The 10672-nt window shown below is 39.6% G+C and overlaps 1 protein-coding gene across 21 annotated transcripts in view; it reads right to left on the bottom strand.

Moving 5' to 3' along the window:
• Positions 1 to 10672, bottom strand: part of LOC106028893 (spermatogenesis-associated protein 31E1-like) — an 88198-nt gene that overhangs the window by 76414 nt on the left and 1112 nt on the right. The gene's annotated exons all lie outside the window — the stretch shown is intronic.

The following is a 10672-nucleotide window of genomic DNA, read 5'->3' on the forward strand; positions in this document are numbered from 1 at the left end:
TTGTGTAGATATGCTCGGGAAGACCTCAGATACCAGCCTACTCTTTACTTATTCAAAAAACATTCATTGATCACTTACTGGGTCATGTTTAGAACACTGAGAATATATTCAGAAAAAAAATGGAGCCACTGCTCTTGAGAAACACAAATGGTGCAATGAAGAAATTAAAAGCAAAAGTCAATTCTCTAGACTAGGAGAACTCACTGGAAAAATGTAAATGCAAAATAAGGTTTCATTCACAGCAGTATAAAAATCTATAAAGCAGGTATCTTTAATGAAAATAGAAAAAAAATTAATAGAAAATATTAATAGTAGATTAGTAGTATTAAAATAAAATAGTAGATTAATAGAAAAAATTAATCTACTAAAGAACATATAAAATGAGAAGAATAATTAGAGAGGCATTCTCTACTATTTTTTTCTTTCTATCTCTTTAGATGAATACTTTATTATCAGAAAATACTAATTCTCTCCCAAATTAATCTCCACCAAAATTACAGCTGGGGACGTTGAGATTCTCTGAAAACCTACTTGATAATATAAATGGAACAATAAAGGACCACAAATAACAAATCAATATTGCGAAAAAATAATAAAGAGGGAAGTTTCATTCCCAACCCAATATATATATATATATATAGATAGATAGATAGATAGATAGATATAATTCAAGACCATTGCCAGAAAAGCAGTTTAGAAAAAAACATTCAAATAGATAGGTAAACTCAAGTAGACAATATGAAATTCGACTTGTGAGAACTTAATACATGATGAATTTCATAATGTAAGTCATGAAATAATGAAAATCAATGAAAAACTCTGGCTCACAGGATAGAGAAAAAGGAAATTGTGTATCTATCTAATATCATATAAAAGTGGAAACAGAGTAGAAGACAAAACTAATGCAAAATTAGTGTGCAGCAAAATCATGTTCAGCTAAGATTACAAAGGGACAATATTTTCACTGTCTAAAATCTACTAAACTTGAGGCTGTAAACTTGTTCCCTCTTATCCACGAAAGATACCTTCTAAGACCCTCAGAAGATGCAGAAGCTGCAGATGGCAGCAAATCCTATTTACAGTATGCTTATCCTAATGCCGTGTGGCTTTGCCACATCTACCAGTTTCATCTGTCCTTCCTTGCTTTATGTCTTTGTGTCTTCTTTGCATTACTGCTCTTGAGCACCAGGACCATAAGGTAAGAATTATTTGAATACAACACTGCGACACCTGAAAATTGTCTTGCTACTTTTCTCCTTGCTGAGACACAATACTGACACACACAATTCAAAGAGGCTCATTTTGGACCACAGTTCTCAAAGCATACAGTCCATAGTCAACTGGCTCCAAGGCAAAACAGACATGGTGGGAACTGTCAAGTGGAGGAAAGCCACTTACATTATGGCAGCCGGAAAACAAAGAGAGGAGGAAGGAGTAGGGAGGGAGGAATATCCTTCTGGGTCACTCCCAGGGACTCACTTCAGACCAGGCCTCCCCTCCTGATAGCACATTAAGCTATGAACTGAACAGTGGCTCAATGCACTGATGAGTACAGTGCCCTTGTGATCCACTTCTGAACATGAAACTTTCAGGGGGGCATTCTATATCTCATGGTAGCATTGTGCCCCCCCAGCTCCCCAAAATTCATGTCCATCTCATTATGCAAAATGTATTTAGGTCATTTATAAGAGTCGCCAAATTCTGAGACAGTTTTGGTAATACTAAAATGTTCAAGCTGAAAGTATCCTCTGGGACTCAATGCAGACTCTTAGGTAGGAACAGTACAAAAATAAAAAAGAAAGTCAAACACTGGTGTCATAATCACTGGGTAAACACTTCTATTCCAAAAGGGGAAAATGGAGGAATAGAAAAGCAATACTGAAACTCAGTGGGGAAAATATTAAATTCTGCAGCTCTATGGCCAGCACTGGGGCGAGATGTGAGCCCCAAATGGCTTGACTGGTCCCACCTCTATAGCATTGTAAGCAGCACCCCTCTGGCCTCTCTTGTAGAGTAGCTCTGCCCTCTTCTCTGGCTTTCCTTATTAAACACTCCACATTCCTGGCATCTCTAACTTTCTGGGATCTCCGCTGCACCTTTGGCTTTACTCTGGGAACTTCAAACCATTCTAAATTCCTCCTATACACAAACTTGAAAGTTTTCCTAAACCATATTCGTCAGCAATTACTGATTCTCAGTACCAAAATCTGTCTTGGTTACCTTCCCTATTCATGAGACCCAACACCCAAAAGCCATAATTTCAAAGATGAGAGGTTCATTTTGGCCCACAGTTTTCAGAGGATTCAGCCAACATTCAGCTGGCTCCAAGGCAAGAAGGGCACAGCAGCAGGGTCTTGCTGAACAAAGTTCCCCCCAAGATGGAAGCCTAGAGAGAAAAGAGAAGGCAGGGAAGAAGATACACTCTTCCACATCATCCCCAGAAACCTGCCCTTCTGATCAGGCCCTACCTCCAAATAGCACATTCAGCTGTGAATACTCTAGTGGCACCAACCCTCCGATAGGTTAGTGCTCCAGTGACCCAATCACCTTCCAAAAACCCCACCTCTGAACATGAGACCTGAAGGGGCCATTTTGGACATAAATCACAACAATAATCTATGTGATATCTAAGACCACCACAAAGTAATGTTTTGGGCAGCACACAAAAGGTGACAGGAAGTACAAAGGGATGATTTACAGCCCAGGTAATATGGAGCGGGACATTGTGAGATTTCATAACAGTGCTCAGAATAGTGACAACTTAAAACTTGCATGTTATTTCTGGAATTTTCCACTTAACACTTTCAGACTGCATATGAACACAAAAAGTGAAGGTGCAGAAAATGATGCTGTAGATTAGGATGCTGGGGGACTTTATACAATGAAATGGTGAAAGTCAACAGGGAAATGATAATAACTTTACCCAAAAATGAGCAAAACATATGAATAGGCAATGTGCATGCCAAAAGACTAATTGGTATACCAAGAAATCCTCAAACTCATAACTAAGTCAAGAAATAAAAATTAGCCAGTTAGTGTAAATCTCTTTCCAACTCCAGAGTTCTGATCTTGGATATTTATACCCTGAAAACTCACACAGCTCCGTTAATTTCAAAGATCCTCATGGCAGCATTGTCTATTACTCAGAACAATTGAATCAATGTAGGCGGCCATCAGTGAAAAAGAGCAGAGGTAAACTATAACAAATGCACGCTGTGGAGTACCAAAAATGGTTAGAAGCAACAGATTATACATGTGCAGTGAAAATGAATAGGTCCTTAAAAATCACTCTGAAAAAAAGTGAAGAACATAAGATCAAAATTCAATAGCATCCATGTAAATTAAAAATATAAACTAGCACTAAGGTTGAAGCAGGAAGACTGCAAGTTTAAACTCAGTGTAGGCAACTTAAAGATTTAGCTAGACTCTGCCTCAAAATAAATAAAACAATAATGACATATGCACATAATAGCGAATATTGGAAATAGCTTATATGCCCATTAATAAAGCAAATGAGACATTTATCCTCAATAGTGTACTACTCTATCATAAACAAGGATAAACTTGAGTCATTCACAGGTAAATGGATGTGCCTTGAGAACATAATACTAAATAAAATAAGTGAAACACACAACCTTAAACATCACATGGTTTCTCTCATATGAGAAACCCAAAAGATAAGTAATTAGCAAAATAAAAGGCACTAGGAGGCAGGGAGAGCTTTTTTAATTAGTAAAGGTAACAAGAGATGGAAGAAGTGGGAAAGGGGATTTTTAAAAAGAACAGAATAATATGGAAATAGAGCTTTTGCAAACAGGGTGGAGACCCAGAGATGGAGGGAACCCCAGGGGACAGGAGTAGGAACAAAAACAAGAATGAAGATGTGCTGTGTGCATAGACCAACAATGAATACGATCTTTATGTACTGCAATCATGTACTAAGAAAAACAAAAATTTTAAAAAGAAATAATCAGCTTTATCTCATATGCAGGAGAGTGATGTCAAGAACCTCTTGCACTGTGGATACTCGAATTTGTGGGTGCTCAAGTCCCTTACATAAACTGGTGTGGTACTTGCATAGACCCTAGGCAATCCTCCTACCTATTTTAAATCATCCCTCAATTACCTATGAAACTTTTTTTTTTTATTTTGAAAGTATACAACAGAACAAGACACAATAAAGCCAACTAAGATCGTACAGTGAAATTGGTACAGAACTTCACAGCAGGTTACCGGGATAACAGAAATGGGTATCACAGTAGATTTGGTTATCTTTATAATAGTTGTTCTTTCAATCACATATATCAAAATGAGATGAAATATAGAACACTATAGAACTTGTTAAAACAGAATATTGAATAGAGCAGTACCATTAATCAGAAAAGAGCAAAACAGTAATAAAAATATTTGCCTTCAGAGATGGTAGAAGGAAGTCCTCCCTATTTGCTATGTCAACCTCCCAGGAGACACTCAGATCTCTGGTTCCCATTTGCTAATGGTGGGTGGAGAAAGGGGGATAGGGGAATGGGATATTTGCTTCCAGGCATCAGTAGGTTCACTATTGCTTAGCAAGGAGGCAGGCTGGTTGTTTAGTTTTACCGCATCCTAAGTTCCAACATGGTAAGGATCTCAAGAGCTGCTGCTGGTTCTCCCCCTGGAAGGGCCGCAGTTTGCCAGACCACCACCGCTTACCAGGAAGGGGAGGTGCTTGCTTGGCTTTCCAGTGTCCTAAGTTCCAACATGGCGTGGATGACCTATGAAACTTAACACAGTGCAAATCTGTGTAACTGGCTGTTATGTTGCATTTTGTAGAGAATATTGACAAGAAAAATCCTGCACTTGTTCAGTAGAGATAGACAGAACATTTTTACAGATATCTTAGTTGACTGAATGTATAGATACTGAATCCATGGACACAACAGCTAATTGTACTACACTGGATCAGTGTTGCTTATCTGTCTCCTCAATTAGACCATGATCTCCTTAAGAATAGGGTCAGGAGAGTATTGATCTGTCAGAGCCAGCAGAGCTAGTAGTAAGGTTTTCTCTCTTTCTTTCAAAGGTAATACCTTTCTCCATTCTGGCCCAGTCCACCATGCACATACCATGTACACAAATGATGGTGAATATCAGTTACTTTAATTTTTGTTAATATGAGTCTTTAAAATGGCAGTCTATTTGAGAACTAATAAGTACTTATTGTACTATGCACTAATCCCAAGCTTGATGTTAAGCTTTTATCCTCTTTAAATAAGTTCCATGAATTTTTTAAAGCTAAAAACACAAGTGCATGTGCTCTCAGAAGTGTGAAGAGACCTCATCCCAGGGAACCAGGCTGATCTCTCATCGCCTTCTGCATCACAAAAGGAAGCTTCTGCTTTTATAACCTCAAAAATTACTTCCCACATGTGGACAACCATGCTGAAGATAACAAGACAGATGATGGTAGCCACTGTTGATTTCCTACTATCCTGCTTTGAAGTTCTGAACTACTTTCACTCTTTTGTTTTGATTGGCTTTATTCTGTTTTAGTCTCTTTATTTTTTAAAAATCTTATTTAAAGTGAAAAAAAAGCAAAACAAAAAAGGGTAGTAATGATACAGAATTTCAAAAAAAAAACCCACTAAGAAATCACTAGTTGATAAATTATATACTGTCATCTTAGAAACAGTTGTTCAAGTTACAAAATTAAAGCATACAAAGTGGACAAACAGCGAGACTGCAAACAGTTGTGCTCAACAACCCACAAAAACTTAGTAATATGGTTTTCTATCTTATACACTTAAATTTACATGCAGTTATATTGTTTTGTTTTCTTTAAAATTAAAAAAAAAATGTACTTCCCACATACACAACCAGTGTTACACAGCAAGGAATGATCATACTTACCATTTAAAGAAATTGTTGAAAGCTTGCTCTGCTTTCAGTTTTAGTCTTCCATTCCTTTTTTCTAATATCATTCCAGGCTCATACCCAGGGTCCATCACAGAAATCTCTTCACCAGTTGCCCCAATATTGCTAAAGCACTCACTGCAATCCATCATAGTTCCTGCTTTTCACTACAAGAACTGGCATTGCAACAATCCTAAGCTTTTTGGGGGTGGGGGTGGGGGGTATTGGTGATCGAACTCATGACCTCACACTTGCCAGGCAGGCGCTTATGCCACTGAGCTAAATCCCTGGCCCCATGAAGAATCCTAAGCTTTAAGTGCTTAAGGATAAAGGTCAGTGGCCTCTTTTGCTTCTATAACTTTTGTAAAAGTCTCATTTCTTCATATTCACTGGACTTGATTTCTGGGAATCCTGAGTTTTAAAACATTTCAGTGAGCACATCCCAGCAACCCTCCATAAAACCAACCCTCTTACCAAGACTGCATACAGTCATAGGTAGTCCCTCCAAGTCCTGGCTATAGGACATATGTGATGTCAACTGTGGCCACGCTCCTCTGAAAGGCACTTCAGTGTGTCTCTGCACTCTCCGGGATTCTAAATCCTGGAGAAAAGTACCCACTTTTTTCCTAAGTTAGGCCTAGGAAAGCCAACCCATGGCAAATGGCAAGGTGATAAATCTTATTTCCGTGACTCATGTATAGACAGCTACTGGAAGATCAAGGTGGTGTTCCTCATGGTCTAGGTGGAGTATCACAAGGCATTTGTTCACACAGGCCCAATAAATACTCCACAGAGCAAATAATTTTATTTGCCCCACTTATAATTACCAATGTTTTAAAATCTGACTTGATTATTTTACCTCTGAATAGAGTCAGTATGACTCTCAAACCCATTTCTTCCCTCACTGACCTAATGACCTAGTGTCAATTCAAGGTGTCAATTTTTTTAATTTTTTATTTATTTTTTGTACTGGGGATTGAACCCAGGTCTTTACACGGAGCTACACCAGCAATCCTTTTTTATTTGTTATTTTGAGACAGCCACTTGCTAAGTTTCCAAGTCGCTCAGGCTGGGCTCAAACTTGTGACACTCTTGCCTTAGACTCCAAGAGTACTGAGCTTACAGGTGTGTGTCTCCACATCCAGCTAACTTTGGTCACCTTGCATAAAATTGCTATCGCATCTACCTACTCCACTTTCTGGTATCTCTGTCTTCCTACCTACTCCACTCCCCATATTGTAACCAGTTTTTCTAAACTTGTAATCTGATCACATCGTGACCTTGCTTAAAATTCTCCAGAGGAGGCCCATCTCCATTGTCCAATGCCCGAACGCAGTAACATGCATGGCCTATGAGGGTGGCTTTGCCGCATGACTTACATTCCAACCTCATTTTCTGCCATTTCTTAAACACAACTACAATTAAGCCCATACTATTTGCCACTCCCTGATTAGAAAGTACTCAGGCTTCTACTTTAACATAGTTTATTTCCTTTGGTGGGGTGTCTTTGTTCTATCCTCGAAGAGGCAGGAGTACTATAATGGTTAACTTGATTGACTTGATTAGTAAAGCACCCTTTTAGGTGAGGGATGGAGTGTGAACTTGGGGACTATACGCAGCCTCCGCTCCTTCCTTTCTAGCTCCTTCCCTTCTAGCTCCTTCCCTGCTCTCAGCTTCCTGGCTGCCATGAGATAAGGAACTTTCCCCCTCTATGGCCTACCACCAGGATATTTCTGCCCTGGGAACCTATGAACTGCACCCTCTGAAATCATGAGCCAAAAATACATTTTCCTTCTTTAAGTTGTGTATGTCAGGTATTTTGTTACAGAAACAGAATGCTGACTGGTACAAGTACTTTGGTCTCCCTATAAGGTACGTCAACTCAAATATTTTCTTATCTGCCAGGCTTTCTCTGTTTCCCCAGCAGTGCCATTATCACTCTCTTTCACACTACCATTGCTCTTACGTCCATTTTGCAATACCACTCAGAGCTCTCTACAATCACTGTTTGTTGCCTACTTGTCTCACTGATGGAGAGTTCCCTGGGAGCAGAGAACTGGGAGCGACCTGGTCTTTGTATGTCTGAATTCTAAACATGAGTAAATCAATTTTAAAAAGGAGGTGATTTGTACTTATGCCTCAAACAGCACTAAATGTAGCTGGTACCAATGTGCAAAGATTGAAAAAAACAGGAGAAAATCAAAAACAAACCAAAAAAAAAAGTAAAAGTTCATCAGCATGAAATATGATACGAAGACCCACAGTGCCAAGTCAGAATGGATTTGAAGCTGAGAATACCACAGACAGACAAGTTAAAAAACAAACAAAAAAAAAACTCCATTCAAAACCAATTCCAAAAGCGTCAGAAGTTGGTCATGGACAGTGGCAGAGGTTCTGAGGCACATTCAGAGATCAATCACCGCATCTGAGATCAGAAATGAGTCATGAGTCACGAGTGTTTCCAGCTCCCCCACCCCCTTTGAGGTCCTTGTGTTTTCTCTAGATATCTTCTGGTTGCTTATGTGTTCTTGAGTTCATTGCAGGACCCTTGTTATATAAACAAGGCTGCTTATTGCTTCTGTGTTCTTCGCAGAACGCGAAGAATGTCAATGAATTTTGGCTTCCAAAAAGTTACTGTGACTATTTTAGGCATGAGATCCAGGATCCCTAGAACTGTGTAAGGCAATATCTTGTCCTATTCCCCAACCTGGAACTGGACCTCAAAGGCATTACTTCCTATTAAAAAAAAAAAATGATCTCAAATACCATATCCTACTTTTCTCCCCCTCTGATACCATTCTCAATGTACCATGACTTTAGTGTGAACCTGTTTGCCTTTCCCTACTCTTATCACCTTGTAAATGTAATTTATTTACTCAGCATGCATAACTGTTGGAACTGTTAGGAAAGAAAAGTAACCCATTCCCAGTACCTTTACTCACCAGTACCATATTCTACGTGGTTTGTACATATTATCTTTATGCAATCTCCACAACTCTATAAGGTAGGTATTATTAAATATTATTATTCACATGTCAAACATTAGGAAAGATGAAAACACCACAAGATTAAGGTGAAACATAAGATGGTTAATAATCCCATGGCTTTGCATTGAGTGCTAAAGAAAGAATTCTGATCTATACTTGTCACAATCTAAATGCCATCTTCTTTCCACGGTACTATTCTCTCTCTAAGCCCTTTTAGTTGAATACAACCCTAAATAAAGTATCAAAATCCAAGATGGAATGACAAAGCTAAGCAGCCCAGATATAAAGAGCAACCACCAAGAGACGTAAAAAATATATATATGTATATATATGAATGCACAGTGAAGGGAGGAAAAGGTAAGACAACTATCCTGGCCCCTATTTGCAAACAGACCCTGTAGTCAGGAGCTGGCTGACCTGAGTTGTCAGTTTTAACCTTAGTACATCTCCCTACCAGGTAAAAAGCCCAATTAAGCCTCAACTACTCAGCTCTCTGGACAATAGCCCAGGAATCACTGAATGGAGGGTGGTGACTTAAAAAACAAAAGTGCTGACAGAGTCAGAGTAAGCAGGACAAGAAAAGGTCAGGTCTAGGAGATCCCAGACTCAGAGCCCACCACACTGCCCACTCCCCAAGGGTAAGCTGGAAGACTCCAGAGACCAGCAGCTTCGGTCCAAGCAGCAGAAACCCACATCACCCCATAGATATCAAGGACCTTCTCATACCTTGGACTGAGTTCTCTCTCCTAGCCTAGAAATAGAGACACTTGTAATTTAAGCATTTTTACTTGCTGTATTTCCTATTTTTATTCCATGCTGGTTTTATCAAACATAGTATATCAGCTACACATGCCTCATATAGCTAGCAATAGTCTTGGTTTTTCCCATGTTTCTGGCATGTTTCTGGAATACCATAACAGCTCAGAGCACACTGACAGCTACGGAATTGTTTAGCACCCCTCAGTGTAACAGGACAGAGGTCCCATAGCCTTTGAAAAAGGCTACCTCAACGCTCTATCAGAGAGGAAGCCATTCTTCCGTAACTGTATTTTATTTTATTTTACAGCCACCTGAAAAATAAAATAGAAAACTGGTGAGCATGTTTATCTATGATCAGTGCCATAGTCAGTGGGCTCTGTAATCAGAAAATGGTCTCACCCATTAAACATTTTGGTGTATAGCCCACGGCATTCCTACAAGCAAACTAGCCAGAGATACTGTTAACATTGCTTGATTTGTATCATCATGGAAAATTCAAGAGTAAGGAGCAGTCTTACTAAACAGAACATCAAAAGCCTCTTCCCCTATGTAAGGAATTCTGTGTGTCTACACACACTAGTGTATGTTGTGCCATCCTTTGAAGTGGCTGGAGGGATATGCAGAAACACCTATGCTGGCCTGGAAGAAACACAACAGTTTCCTGAGAGAATCAGAAGAAGACACTTACAGGAAAACACACAGACCAAAACCATAGGCTTGGGGACTTAAATACAGACAGGTACATTCAAAGCCCTCTGCAAAGAACACAGAAGCAATAGGCAGCCCAGATAAACAAAGAACACATAAGCGACCAGAAGATATCTAGAGAAAACACAAGGACCTCAAAGCGGGCGGGGGAGCTGGAGACACCCGTGACCATCAGGACAGGTAACCCTCAGGAACAGCACGGACCCTTGCAGGCCTGGAAGTAAACAGAGGCTGGCAAACCCAGGAACTGTGCAAGCGTAAGATGAGTGCAGACAGAAAGCAGAGCAGCAGCAGGGTCCCCCGGGACGCAGGTGAGGCGCCCTGCG

The sequence above is a fragment of the Cavia porcellus genome, unplaced genomic scaffold (genome assembly GCF_034190915.1).
Source record: "Cavia porcellus strain 051 isolate PalLab524CR breed Dunkin Hartley unplaced genomic scaffold, mCavPor4.1 scaffold_6, whole genome shotgun sequence".
Taxonomy (NCBI): domain Eukaryota; kingdom Metazoa; phylum Chordata; class Mammalia; order Rodentia; family Caviidae; genus Cavia; species Cavia porcellus.